Raw genomic sequence first — 21,971 nt, forward strand, 5'->3', positions numbered from 1 at the left:
AAACAGGAATTAATTCCGGGAAGTCCAGTGGCCTCTGTTACACAGGAGATCAGGCTAGATGATTCCATTTTGGCTTTATCAATTCATTGATTCCATAAATAGCTATAGCAGGAGTGTGATGACATCAACAGGGTCCTGAAGCTGCAAAGGTGTGAGGAGGCATTGGAGAAAGGAGCACCTTGGCTGGGTTCCATTCCCCCTTTGTGCTGTCGTTCTCAGCTCCTGCAAGGATCAAACTGCATCTGGCTGGCCCTTGCCATTACAACAAACCCCCTACACTCCAGAAGATCATGCCATAATGAAGAGATTTTTCACCTAGTTTGATGAAGACATTTAACATATACGTAACAAAGCGTAGAATATATTATCTTCTGGTGTCAATGACAATCAGGTTTTGCGTTCACTTTCAGTAAATACTGGCTTTGGCATTGCATCAGTGAATATATGTACCTCTTAGGTCACTAAATTTGAAGTCAATGTTTGCTAATTATTTTAGCTGTAATGGTTATATATCAGGAAAACAGATGGTAGAAAGACAGCGTATTATGCGTGTCACACCTTACCATTGAAATAGCAGTTTAAATTTTGGCCACTGGATATTTCACCTGATGATGCATTGGGCTCTCTCTTTCCTTTGATGCATGTAACTAATTATCACTGAGGCCAATGCTCTTCTCAATGTCTGTAGGATTGATGCACACCCTAGTGTTGTTTTTTTTTAAGATGCACAACTGCTTTCCTTTGTCCAATATTAATTACAGATATTGTGGAAATAAATTAGGGAACTGGGTATCTCGAGATACTGGCATCAGGAGAGGAGTCTGTCACTTCTGGATCATTGATTTTAATCTGAATCAGATTGGTAGATATTGAGAGGTATCAGGTAGTTTCCTGGTAATCTACGCTACAGAATGTGAAATGGGTTGGTCTCAGGCTAGTGGACCTGTTTTTACATCACAAAAGATGCCATCAAAATTGGCACTGATTGGAATAGTTTTCAAATTCAGCAGAGAATTTAACGACTGAATGAATCATAGAGGCTGAACTCCACTTTACTTTCTCCCAATTAGAGGAGACTCCATGAGGCACATTTGTTAGGTAGTTTGGCAAAGTTTCCATTGCCAAACCCTCTGCTGTGAATAAATTGAGAAACCTCAGTTTCCAGTAATGTGCACGTGGAACATTTCATCAGCACTTTACATTCAATGACAATATTGTGTGGGGGAGAAAAAATCCTGATTAGAAGTGTTTTATTTTTCATATGCTACAAATGTTTTATGAAGAGGGCATTCTGAATTGGAGGTTGGCAGACTAGTTTTGGTAAAAGCACTTTTAACCCAGGAGGAAGAGAGTCTATTTTGCTACTGATACCTTTCAATACCCACACCTATTGTGGTCCCCATAGGGTTTTCATGTCATTATAAAAGTGGCACTTTCAGATAAATGGTTGCGGATATGAAATGGCAATTAATCACTCCAGGAGGTATCAGTTTCCAAAGATGCTAGTCCAGTGGTGGTGTATATAATTTTCCGAGAAGCCGGGTGGGCAGTGGGAAGAGGAAAGTGGGGTACTTTTGGCCTTTGGTATTTATTTAGCCTTTTCATCCCTATAGTTAAAGAGCACCACTTCCCCTCTGCACAAATTAACTGAAGGGCTCACATTAATTAACTAAACAAGTGCTCATTTTAGTGTTCTGTTTTACAGCAGTTTCATAAATATATAACAACATTTCCCCCTGTGCCCTTATTGTCAGTGTTGCAAAACACATTTGCAGGGAAGGCTTTATCCCATCAGTCTGGAATCCCACCTCCTTCAGCTGCCTGCATCCATATTGATGGCATACAGGATAAACAGAACAAGTTAATTTGTAATCTTAGTTAGAAAATGATAGCTGCACTGTTTCTGTCATTGAGCACTCTGCCAGTTTAAACAGCTGATTAGTCAGCTTCTGTGGAATCGATCTGAATCAGTTCCACCTGCGTGCACCCACCAGGAGCCACTTTATTGTAAATCAATCATTCTGAAAACATCTCACAAAGGGGCCAGCCCTCACTAACAAGCCATCAATTTAAACTGTCTATCTCAAGCACTCTGCAAATTAGGAGTGCAACAAACATTTATTCAAAAATTATTGAGAAGTTATTTTTTAACCATAACTGGTAAATATTTTTTCTTTGTTTGTAGGTTCTTTTGTTTTGTTTTGTTTCCTCTCAATAACTTCAGGATGATTTTCAGACACCATGAAAATGAGGTTTTTGCTTTTCTTGAGTTTTTTGTTTTGTTTTGTTTTTGTGAGAGGAAAAACCAGTAGGGTGGGAATTCTAACAACAGTGGGTGGAATAGATGGCTTTTATTACTAGAAGGCAGCATTAACCGTAACTCAGAGACTTTATGTTCTGCCCTTGTGCCCCTGGGGTGTTAAGATCGATCCCTGGAGTCAGAGAAGTTCTCCTTATTCTTTGACATGATGAATTGCTAAATTTTGACTGTGCACATAGTGGATCTTCCAACTGGCAGTGGTTGGAGAAGCTGCCCCAGGGGAAGCATACAGATATATGGTTTGGTCTCCAAACTCTTCCTTTAAGACATTTCAAACTATCCTAAATAAAAGAGAATGGAAAAGGTATATTCGGCTTTTTTATTGGCCTGTCTGGACATTTCACTTATGTCAACACAAAAGCTGTGAGAATCATGTTTTGAAGTTGAGTGCATTGTTTGGAAGCTCTGGAGTCTTATTCAGCGTGAAAAAAAATGGCAGCGCTTTAGTTTGCAAGGTGCAGTGAAAAACCCTATGTGCAAAATTATGTGCTGTAATTACATGTTGCCGAGTGATTGCACTCTCAGCACTGTGTGTTTTTTCAGAGTAATTGCTTAGTCATTAATCTCAAATTCATAAATAACATAATAGTTCTGCAAATGGAAATATTGTCAAAATAAAAGTTCAGTAAAACCCCATCAAATAGTATGGAAACCAATTTTATATCTAGGTGAGACTGGACCTGCTCCAACTCCCATTGATGTCAGTTTAAAGGCGCTGGTTGATTATGAAGGGTTTTGGATAAGGCCCGCTATATTTAGCACTGTGTGAAGTAGTCAGTGCAAAATTTGAAGCACTGGCATTTGCCTCTTTTTGAGTCTATAGCATATCCATGTATGTGCAGAGCTTGTATGAAACTTTCCACACCAGTTGATTTTTGTCAGCGTTGGTTTCAGTTTTTTTTATTTTATTCATTTTGCACTATCAGAGTGTCAGCCAGCAAAACCACGGAGTCAGCTTTTCAAGATGTATTTTTAATGGCCAGTTTGGAGCTGGGAATGATTACATGGTAGAAATTGAGCGGTATGAGTTATTGGCTGAACCTGTGGCATATCACTCCAGAGGGTAACTAACACCACTACGCTTTGTGTTGTCTCCTGCTCCCTCTTAGCCCCTTGGAAAGAAAACTAGCTTCCAGCTATTTTTCCAAGGGACTGATCCCTGTGCTTTCTGTCCTGATCCCCATGAGCCCACCAGCAGGATGTATCTGTGCTGCTCCTTGCTGTCACTCATCAAAAGACCCAGCTCCCTCTCCAAAGACCATGGCACAATTAGAGCAGATCTCCACAGATACTGGATCAGATGCCAGAGTTGTTAGCAGACTATAGAGTGGGCCTTGTCCCCAAGAGGTCAACACCAGATAGAGAATTAGGAAGTCAATGCAAAAATGAGAGGGGGTTTCAGAAAAAAGCTAAGCCAGTGGTTGTTTAAAACTTTAGAGTACCACATCTAAAATTCAAAATGACTTGGTTCACACCTTCCTAATTTTAATCAGTGTAACCCTAATTGATTCTGAGACTGTACTTTAAACCAGTTTATTTACCAAAGTTTGAGAACAGCTAAGGTGGTCTAGCCATAGGTAGTCATGGCAGGATTCGATTTTTATTGGTAAATGTCAGTAAACATCGATTTCTCTGACTCCACACAAACCGATGAAAACATATTTCCACTGATGATAGAAATTTACAAATAAGTAAAGTAAGAAAAATGCTGCTTGAGGACTTACTTGAATTAGATTTAAGGATATTTACTTTGTATCTTTTGACATGTGATATTGACAATTTGTGTTTTAATGGTTAGAAAACTAACTTTTGACTTTGCTATCATTAAATAATGGTTGTCTAACCCCTCCAAAATTTTCCACAACTGTGAAAATTTAAATAAAGAAACATTGGGGAAATAAAGCTTTACAATAACCATTGATATTACCAGTTGAAATTATAAAAAAATAAAACAAATTGTGCCAAGCCTATCCATTAGTAATGCCATAGAAAGGGACAGTGCAAGCAATTGAAAATGCTGCTAAATTAATGGACCAGAAAAGGGTTGTCCAGCACTGCTATACTAATGATAATCTTAGAAGAGAAGGAAATGTTAATGGGATTATAGTGTGCATACAAGACTGGCTACCACATGCTCTATAGGGCAGTCAGTGACTGTTGCATGGTTATTTATAATATTATTTGTAATCTACAAACTAAAGTGTGAGTAAAACATGTACTTAAATGGACAAGGCATTTGTATCTTTCTCAAGTTAGCATTCTCTGTTAATAAGGACTTTCTTCTCTGGTCCTATTTATTCTCTGCTGTTGAACACTTTCTACCCTCCAGTTATGTTTCTGTAATTTTTACTAGTTTCTTCTTGCTAGTTAGCAAGCATGTTACACTTTTATATATTGGATCTAGTGTCCATCGGGCACAACAGCAGTATATTAATATGGGTTTTGTTAATGCCAACAATTTCTATAATATCTAGGTTGGAGGATGAAGATGAGGGAAAAGTAGAAACATGGTTAGGTTCAGATTACTGAGTTTCAGTATTACCGTATGCTGAGATGTCAAACAACAAATGTAATGCCTATTATAAATTGATACTTATATTGAATTGCGTGGAATATATTGGAAGTTACAACTCTTGCATGTTGGATTTTTTAAATAGATATTTAGCTTCTTAAAGGAGAGTGCTGAAATCTGAAGGCATCCAGGTCATATTAGCTACTTTTGAAAATTAATTTGCCATATCTCTTGGAAATTGTATTCCGACCCTCATGGTTCCCTTATTGGTGGTGGTGGTTCAATGTACTTCAGTGTGAAATAAGACAATTCAGCGCAGAGCCATCCACCTTTCCTTTCCCTAGCATGTAAAGCATTGCATTGTTGAAGTATTACAGGTTTTCATTCCTTTCTTTGAAGAATCAAGTCACTAGCATGAGCAGGATAATGTGCATGATGGCTGAATGGTCTGATACAATGTAAAAAGTTCTGCAGTCATTGAAATATTTGCATACTGAAGACCCATTGTGAAATAATTAGTACTGGGCTTCACTGGAGTTATACATAATTTTGTGGACACCTTGTGTGGTGTAAGTGTCATCGTGGGAGAGGTTTCTAAGATCAGGTGCTTATCCCATGCTCGAGATCCCTGACAAAAAATGCTCTGATGAAGAAAACAAACCTGCTTGTTTTCCAGTTGGACGTAATTGCCATTCTGAGACATGCAGGAGTGTATGTAATGAGCAGAACAAGAGTCCCCACTAAACAAAATAAGTGCCTCTGAAGGACAAAGAATCCCATCACAGGTGCAGAGAAAGGAATTAAGATTGGTTATACTTCCATTATGCAGCATTGATGGCTGAAAAGTGAAATCGTACCCTATTTGCTCTTTGTACATATCTGGGGCCTGAAGCAGGGTCTGGAAATCCCAAGTTTCCTATTAAATTTAGTTGGAAATTTAGTAGACAGGGATGGTGTCTCTAGCCTCTGTTTGCCGGAAGCTGGGAATGGGCGATGGGATGGATCACTTGATGATTGCCTGTTCTGTTCATTCCCTCTGAAGAATCTGGCATTGGTCACCGTTGGAAGGCAGGATACTGAGCTAGACGGACCTTTGGTCTGACCCACTATGGCCGTTCTTAGTAAATGTGTGTTCCTCTTGGTGCTGCTCCATCTTCCAGCAGGAAATAAATGCTAGAACTGTGATGAAAAGTCAAATGCTTTTTTTAACCTGTATTTGTTCTGCAGGTCAGTTCTTGGAATTCCTTCTGCTATAACTCACCTACTCACTCTAGGAGGAGCATACGGCAATGCTCTGGAAAGCAGCTCTGAAAGGAAGGCTTTGTATTTGTCTCCAGATGACTTTAATATCAAATGTGCTCAGTTTGCAAGTAAAAAAAAGATTTTTTTTTCAATTGACCAGCACCACAAGCTCAACCTGGAACCTGGGACCTCAGAATCAGCTCCACTGATGTCAATATCAAGAGAGGCTAACAACTGAGAATCAAGCCCAGTCTGAATTTAGAACTGATTTCGAAATACTATCCACTGTGCATGAACCAGAAAGGAATCTGCTCCATCCACCATGGCATTTCAGAGCCAGTAGAGGTACAAGAATAAAAAAGTAATGAAAGTGTATCTGTCTGTCAACTGGGCAGAGATCATTTGGAATTTGATCTCATCAAACATTAGAATTTCCATTGGAAATGCTGAAAAAAATCCTGTTTCATTTCTGAATGAAAAATCAATTTTTATTTTTTTTTAATTTCCCACTGAAAAAAGTACACTTTCCCACTGAAAAAAAGTACATTTTGAAATATTTGACACACTTTTTCCCCTCCAGAAAATTTCAAAATGAAATTGAGCCTGAACCCAAGCTCTGAGGCTCCCATCCTCCACTGAACCTGGAAACCATGAGGTCTGTGACCATGGGGATACTCTGCATGGCGGGCCTGCTCTAGACTCCCAAACCCTGGAAGCCCTTCCATCCTCAGTCTCAGCCCACATGTTTGGGGAGCTGCCATAGAGCTGCAGACCCTGGGAGCTCTGGGGTCACCGGGAGCCCACTAGATAAGCTGATAGGAAAACAGGCAGGTTTCTGGCTGAAATCTGCTTGGTTTTTGTTGGAATTTCATCAAAACCGATATGTGTCCACAAAACATTTTGGTTTTGACTAATGGACATTTTCTGATGAAAATCTGTTTTTGTCAGAAAATCCCCAGGCAATTCTATCTGGGATTCTACTCTGTTATCTTGGTATAAATCTTGAGTTACTGGTTTGATTTAGATGGAAATACTGTGGATTTATCTTAGTATAACTAAAATACAACTCTTTGCCATGAGGTGAGACTCAGCACTGGCATAAATGGCTGGATAAGTTAAACTACTTTGTCCCTCACACTACTTCTCTGAGCAGTATGCACTTGACATGTATTTTACCACACTATTTACATCCCTATTAAATTTGACCCATAAACTGCCATGACATTTACCCACCTCTTTCAGGTTGAATTTAACTGAATGTGGCTCACAGTGGGCCAAATTTGTCCATGTTTTCCACAGCTATCATGGAGTTGTGCTGGTGTAACAAAGTCAAATTTGGACTCATTGAGAGATACCAATAATCAGTTTCGCCCCTTGTTTTTTCAAGAAACAGCTTAAAGAGTTAACCAAGTGATACCATGATGAATAAAGTACAGGAAATGTGGGGATAAAGGGCGTTAAAAAAAATCTAAAACCCATCCCACTTAGTGTATAAAGATTTTTAAAACACTTCTGTCGAGCTCCTTATTTATCATTTAAGTCGAAATCCATTTTGATTGTGCCTGGTGATAGTTTGTGTTGATTGCGCATCTCATCAAACACTTTTGATCTGCTTGTCTAAGAAAAATACATTTAGTAATTTTGTAGACCAGGTGGAATTTTCATTGTGGGCTGCTTATTGAATTAAAAAAAAAGTTGGCCTTGAGTGAAGTTGCATTCTGTTACTATTTATCTCTAGGATATAATTTTCCCCAGTCTGAAACACAGACTTGTGTGTGAAGAGGCATAACTCTGTGCTTAGGCACACAGTCCAAATGTAGAGCTCTGCAAAAGATTTCTATAATAATTACAAAATATATTGTTCTCACTGAGAAGAATAACAGAACTGATCAATCTTACCTCAACAACAAGAAACCAGCCAGTCTAAAACACTGATGTGACAATAACATATAGTTTAGGACCCAAGAAGTGCAATGACAATAGCAATAAAAATTCCCATTTATAGGGCACTTTATCAGATGAACATCTCAAGGTGCTATACAATAAAAACATAAGAAAATGAAATCAAGCTCAGTGGGATTGATTGAAAGGAAATCTTTGAACCTTATTCCTAAAAGCACTATGAGAGGAAACTTCATCCCTGAGATCTCATTTCCTAAGCTTTGGGGGTCTGACACAAATGATCTGGAACAGATTTCTGTCTTCTGTTACTGCAGATTTACTCTGGTATGGCATGGAATTGGGCCATTGATCACTAGAACAGTGGAGTGAAATCTGATTTAAGGAGTAGAGTGGCCACACTTAAAATATTAATTGTGGTTTTAGAAATATTATTGGTTCCAGCAATATTGCCTGTACTTACAGTGAGGAATACCCCATGTCAGTGTTGGGAATGAAGCTAACTAATCTCCTACCCTCTATCAGGATCCTGTGGTGTGGACCCTTGCTCCTGTGTGGAAACACATTAATTTAAATGAGATGCTATATGAGTGCATATGTCCATCTCTAGGATTGTGTTAGTTAGTTTCACTCATGGCAGACATCTGAAGTATAGAAAATGTCACTACTAACTCCACTTTCCAGCATTTGTCACTAACATATGTGCACAGGAGAAAAAACAGGTCTGCTATTGGTTCCCTGAGATTCACAAGTGAGTCCCAAATACCAGTTTAAAAATGACCCCTTTAGGCAATGAAAATTAGTATGTAGGAGCCAGATTTTTTGGTTTAATATTTAAAATATTAACTTGTCAGCAAGTTAGGGAAGTATGGGCTGGATGAATGCACTATAAGGTGGGTAGAAAGTTGGCTAGATTGTCGGGCTCAACGGGTAGTGATCAATGGCTCCATGTCTAGTTGGCAGCCGGTGTCAAGTGGAGTGCCCCAGGGGTCGGTCCTGGGGCCGGTTTTGTTCAATATCTTCATAAATGATCTGGAGGATGGTGTGGATTGCACTCTCAGCAAATTTGCGGATGATACTAAACTGGGAGGAGTGGTAGATACGCTGGAGGGCAGGGATAGGATACAGAGGGACCTAGGCAAATTGGAGGATTGGGCCAAAAGAAATCTAATGAGGTTCAATAAGGATAAGTGCAGGGTCCTGCACTTAGGACGGAAGAACCCAATGCACAGCTACAGACTAGGGACCAAATGGCTAGGCAGCAGTTCTGCGGAAAAGGACCTAGGGGTGACAGTGGACGAGAAGCTTGATATGAGCCAGCAGTGTGCCCTTGTTGCCAAGAAGGCCAATGGCATTTTGGGATGTATAAGTAGGGGCATAGCGAGCCGATCGAGGGATGTGATCGTCCCCCTCTATTCGACATTGGTGAGGCCTCATCTGGAGTACTGTCCAGTTTTGGGCCCCACACTACAAGAAGGATGTGGATAAATTGTAGAGAGTCCAGCTAAGGGCAACAAAAATGATTAGGGGTCTGGAACACATGAGTTATGAGGAGAGGCTGAGGGAACTGGGATTGTTTAGTCTGCAGAAGAGAAGAATGAGGGGGGATTTGATAGCTGCTTTCAACTACCTGAGAGGTAGTTCCAGAGAGGATGGTTCTAGACTATTCTCAGTGGTGGAAGAGGACAGGACAAGGAGTAATGGTCTCAAGTTGCAGTGGGGGAGGTTTAGGTTGGATATTAGGAAAAACTTTTTCACTAGGAGGGTGGTGAAACACTGGAATGCGTTACCTAGGGAGGTGGTGGAATCTCCTTCCTTAGAAGTTTTTAAGGTCAGGCTTGACAAAGCCCTGGCTGGGATGATTTAATTGGGTATGGGTCCTGCTTTTGAGCAGGGGGTTGGACTAGATGACCTCCTGAGGTCCCTTCCAACCCTGATATTCTATTCTAATCAAATTTTACCATTAGAAAATACAAAGCATAAATATATGTAACTTGTATATAGAGTCATACCATAAACAGGAATGGAAATAAGAATATATATGAATGCTAATCATATATTCTTCAAGCGGGATGGAGTTAGCATACTTAAAATTTGAGACAACTTTACAATTCTAAATCCCAATTCTTGTCCTCTGTAAGTATGAAAGGGGGTCAAATTTGTGAATTTGCCAAGTCACCAGTTAGATTTTAAAGCTGAAATCTAATGAACTAGATTTAACAATAAAAAGGGGTTATTCTACTAGATTCCATTCCTGGCTATAACGCTCATCAAATTGAGTCCAGGGAGTACTGTATTAGCTTTCTAAATTAATGCTAGTGGGTTTTTTTTTTCAGGTCAACTTTTAACTTTAATAGTATTTCTTAGATCAGCACATGTGGTTATTCTTATCCAATCAACAATTTATTAATTCACCCAGAACCACATCACTATACAGTCAGCAGTTTACCACTCAAGTGCAGAAAAAATCAATGTTCTAGGTATGTACTTGACACACCAATACAGTCTTTCGAGCAGTTGTCAAATACTATGGTTGAAGCTCAGCAGTTACACCAAGAAGCATTTCAGAGTATTAAGATTTCATGTTACATTTACTTATGATAATCAGTTCTTTGGGACCTAACACATTTATCAACTGTTTAGTATTTCTCCAAGGAGTAAGGATGTACTTGACTTAAAGGCACTGTTAAGAGTGTGGTCCCTGCTATTGAAATGGATTGGTCCAGAAGGGACGAGTTTAGCATATCAAAAGCAGTTGCTTCAAGTTATGATTCCAATCTCTCTTAGGCCAATTTGTTTGGACTTCTAAAGAAAGGCATGCATATAGCATTAGTTAAAATCTAAAATATGGTTACCTGAGGTCTCACTGGAGAGTGTCAACTTAGCAAGGTAATCATCAGTTATTTATATTAAAGAATAGAAGAAGAAACACAATCTTTGAACTGAAATGTCACCACTTCTTTTCCTGTTAACCCCAGAATGTGGAGAGTGTCTTTGTCACATGGCTGGGCTGGGTGTCCGGTCAATTCTAAGAAAACTCTTATTCCTGTGACCGGAACAAGGGAAGACGCTATCCAGAGGGGGCTTAGAAAACTCTGGGTTCCCACATAGTAATCTCAGTGTTATGTACAGTGTTATGCCTCCAGTGAGCTCAGAAACCCACTAATTCCTATTGGCCAAATGTGTCTCAGCTTTATGCCTTCTCTGTTTCTCTGCTGCTTTTGTAAATATTCAGCAGATGATGTTAGTATAGAATAAATTTCTTCAATGTTTCTTTTTGTCAGAGGATTTGATTCATTTCATGGACTGTATTTCATTATTAGCCCTGATTATCTGTTGGATTCCCCTTCTTAAGCAATTTCTCTTAATATTCCAAAGCTATACCTTGGTTAGGTGATAATATTTTTTAACATTCCTTATTTCCTTCTAGTGCCCTATAAATTCTTTATCACTTCTAGAATGCAAGAATAATTTACAAAGTAAACAAACAAAATCCCTTATAGTCATCTATATCCAGTAGATATATATCCATACATTCTTTGCTCATATTGAATACTGTTCACTTCACATCTTTTATGGCTTATGGGTTCTGGGCTGTGGTGTGCTACGCCGATTGGGTGTCCGGTGCTATTGACAGCCTGGCCAGTGTGTAGCTGAAGGACTGGCTAGAACAATATGAATGATGTGTTGTGATTGACGCTCTCTCTGTGAGGGCTGATGGACCGATTGATCAAGGTGATGAGACATAACATTAGAGGAAGAAGACAGATCATTCACATAAAGAAATTTATATCTGATTCACCAGGCAAACAAATGTACAATTTCTCAGTTAAGGTGTAAGATTTTATATATTCTGACAGAATATACCCCTGTGTTCACACCCTACACACTGTTGTAATAGTATTTGTCAAGGCATGTCTTGTGAGGTATCATTTTGAAAACTCATAATTTGCTGATCTATAATATCATGGCAAAATGCACTAGGAGCATTATGTGTGAAGTTATAAACATAAACTGAAATCATGACTAAAAATATGCTTTCCAAATAAGTCTGGCGAGTTCCTTGGAGACAAAGGGCAAGCTGATGCCTCAGCCAGGTGTAAACAAGGCTGATGGAGCCTTACCTGCTAAGTGCCCGTTCTTTGGCAGGAAAGGGGGCAGGGCCAAAATCTGTATCTTAGCAAAGAAACTGTGGAGTTTCCTTCCACTCAGACTGCTGTCACCTTGCTCCCAGCTGGGAATGCTTCTCAAAGCGGGGACAGGACTATTTAAAAAAGGGGCAGATGACCCAAGAAACACCTCTCTCTCCCGCACTCCCCCTGCCCATTGCATTCATTGCATCTGAAGTGACAAAGGAAGCAGCCATTGGACTCTGAGGGAGGGGACCTGAGCTAAAGAGTTTGGTCAGTAATATTGCTGAAAGCATGTGGTGAGAGAAATTTGCTTTGAATCTAATACTGTTTAAGTTAGGCACCAGTAAGCATGTTATCTTTAATTTTCTTGTAACCACTTCTGATTTTGATGCCTCATTATTTGTACTCACTTAAATCTATTTCTTTGTAGTTGTTATATTTATTTTAATGTTTTATCTAATCCAGTGAAGTGTCTGGGTAACTCCATTTGAGGTAACAAGCTGTGTGCATATTATTCCCTTAAAGTAATAACAGACTCAGGATATGTTAACTATCCAGGAGAGGGCAGGCCAGTACAGTACACATATCTGGGGGAAAATCTGGGACTGGGAGTGTGCTGGGGTCACCCTGTGGTAATTTTTAAAGTTGATAAGAGCCAAGGTGTGGTTGGATGGCTGGCTGTAGCGTGCGCGCGTACACACACACACACACACACAGAGTTGGGAGTGACTTACATGCTGGAGGTTGTTTGTGACCAGTCCTCGTTGGAGACAACAGTAGTAAGCCTGTGTAAAAGGCACCCCAGGTTACATGGCAGGGGTGACACAGCTACTCATTAGTCTGGATTGTACCCTGGTATGTCACACACACACAGATATAGGCTTCTTCAAATATCATGAAGTTTGACTTGTGGATCTTTTAGGTTCTTGGGTCACCATCAAGTTATTCCAGACTGGTTTAAATCTGCATTTTGTTTGTCCTCTCCTCTAATTCTTAATTGACATATAGGTGACAACAGGGCACTCTGCAAAGGAAAGGGGGCAGTTATTCTTGTCTGATACCCTGGCAGGGGAGGTTCTTAGCTAGACTTAAAAAGATGGAAATCTCTTCCATGAGTAAATCATCTGAGTCTTTGGTTTGAGAAACTAACAGTTGGAAAATTCCTTGGAATTGTGTATTTTTGCTTTCGTTTAAATTAATGCTTTCCAAACAAGATGTCTCACCTTGGGTTGGGCCTATTGACTTGCATTACCTTTAAATCCTAGAGGAAGCTAAGGTTTGGAATATGATAAGGGTGATTGTTCCAGACAGTTAATGGGCAGAGATAGACAGAAGCTGTTAAAACATATTTTAAGGCAAATTTTAATATCTATGCATCTCACACCTCCAAATAAAGAGATGCCTGTCTTTAAAAACTATTTTATTACTTATTGCAATGTCCCAGACTGTGTTATAAATACCCACCAATGGTAATTGTAATTTTAATGATTCTTAATACAAGAAAATATTGAACTGCATTCAGGGGCGGGTCTACCAATTTTGCCACCCCAAGCAGTCACCACTGAATTGCCGCCATCCCCGGAACAGTGGCGGAGTTGCTGCCGTGGGACACGGACTGCCACCCCATTCTGAATGCCGCCCCAAGCACCTGCTTGGAAAGCTGGTGCCTGGAGCTGGCCCTGACTGCATTACCTAGAATACTTAACAGGAAGTTGGGTATATCTGTGTTTTGGAGAGTGAGAAATAAAGCAGGGAGGATTGTTAATAGCAAAGTCAAATTTTTCTTAAAAAAAACAAATCTCTTATGTGTATAATATGACACTTCGATTTTACTTTCTTGCCACCACTCCTGAATATGTAAAACATGATTATTGAGCTTTTCCACCAAGCATTTGTGTTTACATTTAGAAAAAAAGCTCTTCTGAAATCCCATGGGAGAGTTCAAGCAACATATTAATAAGGATAGTAATCAGAGTTTTTGACCAACTCCTTAATCATAGAATATCAGGGTTGGAAGGGACCTGAGGAGGTCATATAGTCCAACCCCCTGCTCAAAGCAGGACCAATCCCCAACTAAATCATCCCAGCCAGGGCTTTGTCAAGCCTGACCTTAAAAATATCTAAGGAAGGAGATTCCACCACCTCCCTAGGTAACGCATTCCAGTGTTTCACCACCCTCCTAGTGAAAAAGTTTTTCCTAATATCCAACCTAAACCTCCACCACTGCAACTTGAGATCATTACTCCTAGTTCTGTCATCAGCTACCACTGTGAACAGTCTAGGTCCATCCTCTTTGGAACCCCCTTTCAGGTAGTTGAAAGCAGCTATCAAATCCCCTCTCATTCTTCTCTTCTGCAGACTAAACAATCCCAGTTCCCTCAGCCTCTCCTCATAAGTCATGTGTTTCAGACCCCTAATCATTTTTGTTGCCCTCCGCTGGACTCTTTCCAATTTTTCCACATCCTTCTTGTAGTGTGGGGCCCAAAACTGGACACAGTACTCCAGATGAGGCCTCACCAATGTCGAATAGAGGGGAACTATCACATCCCTCGATCTGCTGGCAATGCCCTACATATACATCCCAAAATGCCATTGGCCTTCTTGCAACAAGGGCACACTGCTGACTCGTATCCAGCTTCTCATCCACTGTAACCCCTCGGTCCTTTTCTGCAGAACTGCTGCTGAGCCATTTGGTCCCTAGTCTGTAGCGGTGCATGGGATTCTTCCGTCCTAAGTGCAGGACTCTGCACTTGTCCTTGTTGAACCTCATCAGATTTCTTTTGGCCCAATCCTCTAATTTGTCCAGGGCCCTCTGTATCCTATCCCTACCCTCCAGTGTATCTACCTCTCCTTCCAGTTTAGTGTCCTCTGCAACCTTGCTGAGGGTGCAATCCACACCATCCTCCAGATCATTTATGAAGATATTGAACAAAACCGGCCCGAGGACCGACCCTTGGGGCACTCCACTTGATACCTGCTGCCAACTAGACATGGAGCCACTGATCACTACCCATTGAGCCCGACAATCTTGCCAACTTTCTATCCACCTTATAGTCCATTCATCCGGCCCATACTTCTTTAACTTGCTGACAAGAATACTGTGGGAGACTGTGTCAAAAGCTTTGCTAAAGTCAAGGAACAACATGTCCACCACTTTCCCCTCATCCACAGAGCCAGTTATCTCTTAATAAACGGCAATTAGATTAGTCAGGCATGACTTGCCCTTGGTGAATCCATGCTGACTGTTCCTGATCACTTTCCTCTCCTCTAAGTGCTTCAGAATTGATTCCTTGAGGACTTGCTCCATGATTTTCCAGGGACTGAGGTGAGGCTGACTGGCCTGTAGTTCCCAGGATCCTCCTTCTTCCCTTTTTTAAAGATGGGCACTACATTAGCCTTTTTCCAGTCGTCCGGGACTTCCCCGGATTGCCATGAGTTTTCAAAGATAATGGCCAATGGCTCTGCAATCACATCCGCCAACTCCTTTAGCACTCTCGGATGCAGCGCATCCGGCCCCATGGACTTGTGCTCATCCAGCTTTTCTAAATAGTCCCGAACCACTTCTTTCTCCACAGAGGGCTGGTCACCTCCTCCCCATGCTGTGCTGCCCAGTGCAGTAGTCTGGCAGCTGACCTTAATCATTAAGTAAGACTGGTTTTGTTATGATACTAAAATTTAAATGTACATAATTTAACAGGTGCCAATGCTGCACCCATTGTAATGTGAGAAAAAATTGATTATTGAAAGAATTCGATCTGCTGTTTTCTGTTCTTCCTGGAAAGCAAATGTATACAGCTGTGGAGTTAGGGGGAACAGCATACAGGTAATTTACAGTAGTTCTGTTGCTAAAAATTAATGCATAAATAAGGATTTCCTCATCAGCATGGAAAGTGAATGTCACTTGGTCCCATTTCTGATATGAGAAATTTTGAGCTGTTGAGGCCAGTAATATGCTTGGTTAGGAAATATAAAGGGTTCAAAATAATCCTAAAATGTCTAACATAACCATCAGTTAATACTTCCTTAAACATAACTTAATATTTCACCTAATGTCTAGCAACAGCAATTCAGTCTTTAGCTAGATTAAAACAAAGCCAGTTTCTGGACATCCAAGTCTGAGTTTCACTTATGCATCTAGACAGCATGGAGGCTGCCTTGCCAGAAACTGACATAAAGGACAAATAGACCCAGTTATTATCTGTGACACAGTGAGAGCCCCGACCATATTCTATAATGATGGCTCAGAGCAGTAAAACAGAGAAGCTGAAAGGAACTGGTACAAAAATGAAGCCCTGAGGACCACCTCATAGATTGGTGGTAGGAACAGCTGTGTAGTTTCCTAAAGTAGTAAACTGAGATCGCTGAGAAAGCGAAGATGCTGACAGTAACATTCAAGTCTTTAGACATTATAGTAAATGTGTGTGGTCTGCAGTGTGGTATTAAAGGCTGCTAAGGTATCAGTCATAATCAGTCTATGAAACCCTGTTAGGGATAAGTAATAGCTCATTGCCATGGGCATAAGGATGAAGTTGTTGGTAATGGGACTTGGAACCTTTTGCTTATAGGTTGCAACCCTGAATCCAGCCCATGTTGGTACTGACCAACAGCTCTTATCTGGTGGAGAAGTGTCCACAGATAGCAGAAGCTATCACCACAACTGGCACTAGCAGTCTCACATTTACTAGTCCAAGAACATAACAGGCATGGAAAATGAACTGTCCTCTTCTCTTCCCCTCATAGTGATCCCTCTCTAGGTCAAGGTTGAGGCATATTAGGAGGGCAGAATGGGGAAGTTTGTACTGCCACAGCATGTGTCCTATTTATTCTGAGTTTTTGCTCCACAGACATCAAAGTGCTTTAAAGTCTCATTAGTCCCATTTTACAGATGGGAAAACCAATACATGAAGTGGGAAATGGCGATAATTGTAAATCCTGATGAAGGCAGTCCCTGAAACTGTGGCTTGGCTGAAAAACTGACTCGCATTTATCATAGGGTGTGTATTATAGTACATTGAGCTCAATGCTGGGTCAAAGGATATTTTCCAGGATCTCACTTTAAAATCGTAAATTGAACACTAGATAATACATCAAGGGTATGTGTGTTAATAATAATACAAAATACTTTGCATAGACACAGCACCTTTTATCTGAGAATTTCAAAGTACTTTACAAAGGCTATTTTACAGATGGAGAGACAGGCACAAAGAAGTTATGTGGCATGCCCAAAGTAACACAGTGATTCAGTCATAGAGCCAGAAATGGAACCGGGGGTCCTAGCTCTGTCCCCTTCCAAATGCACTTTAATGAAAGAGTAAATTGATATTAATACATTTTTATTTAGCTCACCTTGATTATTCGTCTCACTGCATCATCAAAATATATTGTGGAAGAATAAGTAAAATACCTCTCCTTGTTGACAGACTGATGATAAATGCACAAAATATTATTGGATATCACATTAAAATAGGATGCATAACATAATTTTAGAAGCATGATGGTTTCATTTTGGATAGATAACAGAGAAAGGACAATGGCTGAGCTGAGATTTGCTGCGGATATCAAATAAACATAGTACATTTCTCCCTACCATGAGAATATAAAGTGCGCCTCCCAAATTAATTATATGCTGATTGCTTCCTCAGGACGTATTGAACATGATGTCAAAATATGAATGTCAGTGACCCCTTGGACATTTTATATAGAATGGGCCAGCTTGACTCTTATTTGAAGTCAATAGCAAAACAGACTTGGAGTAGATTCTACCAGGTGTGTTTCCTTTTGCTTTAATACCAGTTGCAACAATTAAAAAGGTCCAGGTCCTTAGATACCCTTATTTAAAACATCCTTTACAACTAAGAAGGGTAGCCTCAACCTGGCAAGTTGATATTTTGAATGTGTCTCTTACTTTCTCCTCTTCAGTGACCAGACTTCCTTACGTGCCTGATTGAAAAACCCATTGAAAGCAATCAACTTCAATGGGTCTTAGAAAGCAATGACTTCAGTGGTCTTTGGGGCAGGCCCCAACTGTGTGTCACTACAACTGAGGGTAAGCAAAAGAGAATGTTTAAGGTAGTGAGTGGAACAGTGCGGGAGGCACACTCTCCTACTGCAAGTGGGGAGTCTCATTTAGGCTATTTCAAGTCTAAATCACACGTCTTTTGTTGGTTTGCCTTGAAAAGCATCTTCCTTGCCTTAGCTAAGCAAAACCTGTTATAGCAAAACTCAGGTTTAGAGGCATCCCCGAGAGGCAGAACTACAGCCATAACTCTTCAAGGTGTTATCCTCTCTACAGGGCTATGCTCAATCAGACTATACATTCCTCCAGCTTCCCAATGTGTCTTTCTCTGGCACCTGAAAAACCCCTCTCCCACAACTTTGGGTTTGATGCAACTGTGCTAGATATACAGTGCTATTTAATTCCATTTATATTATGGTTTATGGGTTAGCCTGGAGGCGGTATAGTAATGCAGATCAGTCATATTGTTTGCTTGGAAGAATGGTAAAAACAAAAAAGAGCTATTGTAATAAACAGATCAAATCACATATAGTGCATTTTTTGTAACAAAATTCTCAGAAGCCCCCCCCCCCCGCCCACAAATGCGTAATGTACAGCTTCTACAATGAGACGAGAAGTGTAAAAGACACCAAAGATTTTCTTCCCCAAGAGAGGGCGCTTTCACAGGTACATTTTAGAAGAATCTACATTTCAATAAGTCTGGTTGTTTGAAAGCTAAAACCTTCCATTAAAGGTCCTTCAAAATATGGCTTTAATTAAATAAGGTTTCCATTAATAGCTTTGTATTTACTAACTCTTTCCTCCAATGCCTCTGTTTTGGTGCATTTGATCTCTTCAACACAACAACAAAACATGCTTAATGTTAGGATCTGATTTAATGCCATTTGGGTTATAAAGATACTCAAAAATGAGGTGAAAGAATCATGGTGTAGCTAATTGGGGGGGAGGGCAGGGGAGAAGAAGAAAGAAATGACAATAGCAAAGGTCCAGAAGAACAGCCTGAGTTTTGCTGCTCCTTAACATACAGGCCGTCATGTATAATACAATCAAATAAAAATTTAGGGGCTGATCCTGCATGAAATTTCCATTGAAGTCAGTAGGGGTTTCATATATAGAACAGCTGTGTGATTAGGCTTTTAATTTGCAAATTCTTTCATACCAACTGTATCCCAAAATGCTTCATAGAATTGCATAGCATAGTTACAAAACAGGTTGCCATTTCATTCTGCAATTAATAGGGTACAGACAGGGAGGGACTAACAAAGAATTCCTTGGCTCCTGTAGTCTCGGCTATGAGAATGTCATAGCAGCCACCGCTGTTTCCGGGTTGTGGGGAAAAACAAAAAAGGATAGATCCTTGAGTATTTGTGAACATATTGGGGAGAAAGAGGCAGGCTGGCGAATAGCCTCTTGAGCAAATTTCAGTCCTTGTTGCTGTATTTGTTGTTGCCGGTAGGTGACACTATTGGCACCATTATAGAAGAGCCAATAAGAATAGGGAAGGGATTAAAGAGAAGGAGGGGGAGCAGGAAAGGGGAAAGGATATTTTCTTTTAAGCACAGGTCCATCAAAACCTGGCAGCCTGCAGTGATGGGAAAGATACATAATATGATAAAGCTTGGTTGCCGGCATGTGTGATTGAACAAACCAATGAAGAGATAACATTTGAAAGCTTTACAGCTTGGAAAGCTGTTAGCAAGCTGGTGTCCCCTTCATCATTTTTAATTTTACTTTTACTGCCCTTCATTTGCTTTGACGGGTTGATGTTGCCATGGTGCAGTTGAAATTCTCATAAAAGTGCTGTTACCCTTTCAAGATGGCTATTTTTTCCTAGGGTTTATACCACATTTTATAGTTATGTCAGAAGGTTTACTTGGTTTATGAATTCTCCAAGCTCTAGGATTGCTCTAAAAACTCTGGGTTGTGTTTTGGCTTTTGCCATTTAATTTCTGAGCTTTAACAACCATTACATCAGTGTGTTATGTCCTTACATAATTAGAAAACTAATTTTAAATGTATCCTTTTGTTAATAAAAGTAAATAAAATGCCAGCTCCCCTTTCCCTCACTACCACTTTCAGAAATAAAAAGGTACATTTACTGCATAAAGATTTCTTTTATTTGTGTAGTAAAAATAACTTTTAAACAATATAGAAAAAATAAGGTGTGATCTGTTATGATAAGCTGTGAAATGTAGAACAGCCTCTGATGATGTTAATGGCCATATCTCCATTGGTTTCAATGTAGCTATGTTGAGTCAGGTCATAGAATCATAGAATATCAGGGTTGGAAGGGACCTCAGGAGGTCATCTAGTCCAACCCCCTGCTCAAAAGCAGGACCCATACCCAATTAAATCATCCCAGCCAGGGCTTTGTCAAGCCTGACCTTAAAAACTTCTAAGGAAGGAGATTCCACCACCTCCCTAGGCAATGCATTCCAGTGTTTCACCACCCTCCTAGTGAAAAAGTTTTTCCTAATATCCAACCTAAACCTTCCCCACTGCAACTTGAGACCATTACTCCTTGTCCTGTCCTCTTCCACCACTGAGAATAGTCTAGAACCATCCTCTCTGGAACTACCTCTCGGGTAGTTGAAAGCAGCTATCAAATCCCCTCTCATTCTTCTCTTCTGCAGACTAAACAATCCCAGTTCCCTCAGCCTCTCCTCATAAGTCATGTGTTCCAGACCCCTAATCATTTTTGTTGCCCTTCGCTGGACTCTCTCCAATTTATCCACATCGTTCTTGTAGTGTGGGGCCCAAAACTGGACACAGTACTCCAGATGAGGCCTCACCAATGTCGAATAGAGGGGGACGATCACATCCCTCGATCGGCTCGCTATGCCCCTACTTATACATCCCAAAATGCCATTGGCCTTCTTGGCAACAAGGGCACACTGCTGGCTCATATCCAGCTTCTCGTCCACTGTCACCCCTAGGTCCTTTTCCGCAGAACTTCAGCCTGGCCATTCGGTCCCTAGTCTGTAGCTGTGCATTGGGTTCTTCCGTCCTAAGTGCAGGACCCTGCACTTATCCTTATTGAACCTCATCAGATTTCTTTTGGCCCAATCCTCCAATTTGTCTAGGTCCCTCTGTATCCTATCCCTGCCCTCCAGCGTATCTACCACTCCTCCCAGTTTAGTATCATCCGCAAATTTGCTGAGAGTGCAATCCACACCATCCTCCAGATCATTTATGAAGATATTGAACAAAACCGGCCCTAAGGTCAACTGAGGATTTGGCCCCAAATGCTTATGTAAGGACATAAATGAATTAGCCTTTAATATGCTCCATAAGAATTCATGTTAAGGATCTGTATGGTGAAACTTTCATCAACAGATATCTGATGAAGAACTGCAGACTCTATTGAAGGGTGTGCTTTTTAAAGCAAAAGGGGTGGGGGGAGTTGATAAGCCTTTAAAGGATGCAGTTCTGCCACTTTTACTGTCATTGAATAATTTACTTGACAAAGAATTCTTTTTAGATGAGTGGGAATTTTTGTGGATTAAAGTATTATTCAGCCTGAGTAAGGGAGGCAGAACTTGGGCCATAAAGCATTAAATGCCCAGTGGCATTGTGCATGGTAGTAAGCACTGTGCCTGGCTGTGCTTAATTATCATTTTCTGTCCCCCATTTTGAAAAGGAAAAGCTAACTGGGGGTTCACGACAATAACAATGCTAAGACAAGTGGCAAAGAAGGAATTGGACAATCCACCCTAATTTCAGAGCAGTACTTCACTATAATTGAAGACTAAAATAAGAGGCTCCAGTTCTGCCACCCCTTTTGAGTTGGACTTCCAATAGGACTTCCCAAGAAATGAATCAATGTGACTAAAAGTGGCAGAAACCAAG

The 21,971-nt window shown here is 40.4% G+C and overlaps 1 non-coding gene across 2 annotated transcripts in view; it reads left to right on the forward strand.

The window, feature by feature from the left end:
- Positions 1–21,971, forward strand: part of LOC140914699 (uncharacterized) — a 63,789-nt gene that overhangs the window by 15,017 nt on the left and 26,801 nt on the right. For both annotated transcript variants that reach the window (XR_012159955.2, XR_012159954.2), the window contains exon 2: positions 6,235–6,419. This is a non-coding gene — a transcript (uncharacterized LOC140914699). The remainder of the gene's footprint in view (positions 1–6,234; positions 6,420–21,971) is intronic.

Source organism: Lepidochelys kempii, chromosome 7 (assembly GCF_965140285.1).
Source record: "Lepidochelys kempii isolate rLepKem1 chromosome 7, rLepKem1.hap1, whole genome shotgun sequence".
Classification (NCBI taxonomy): domain Eukaryota; kingdom Metazoa; phylum Chordata; order Testudines; family Cheloniidae; genus Lepidochelys; species Lepidochelys kempii.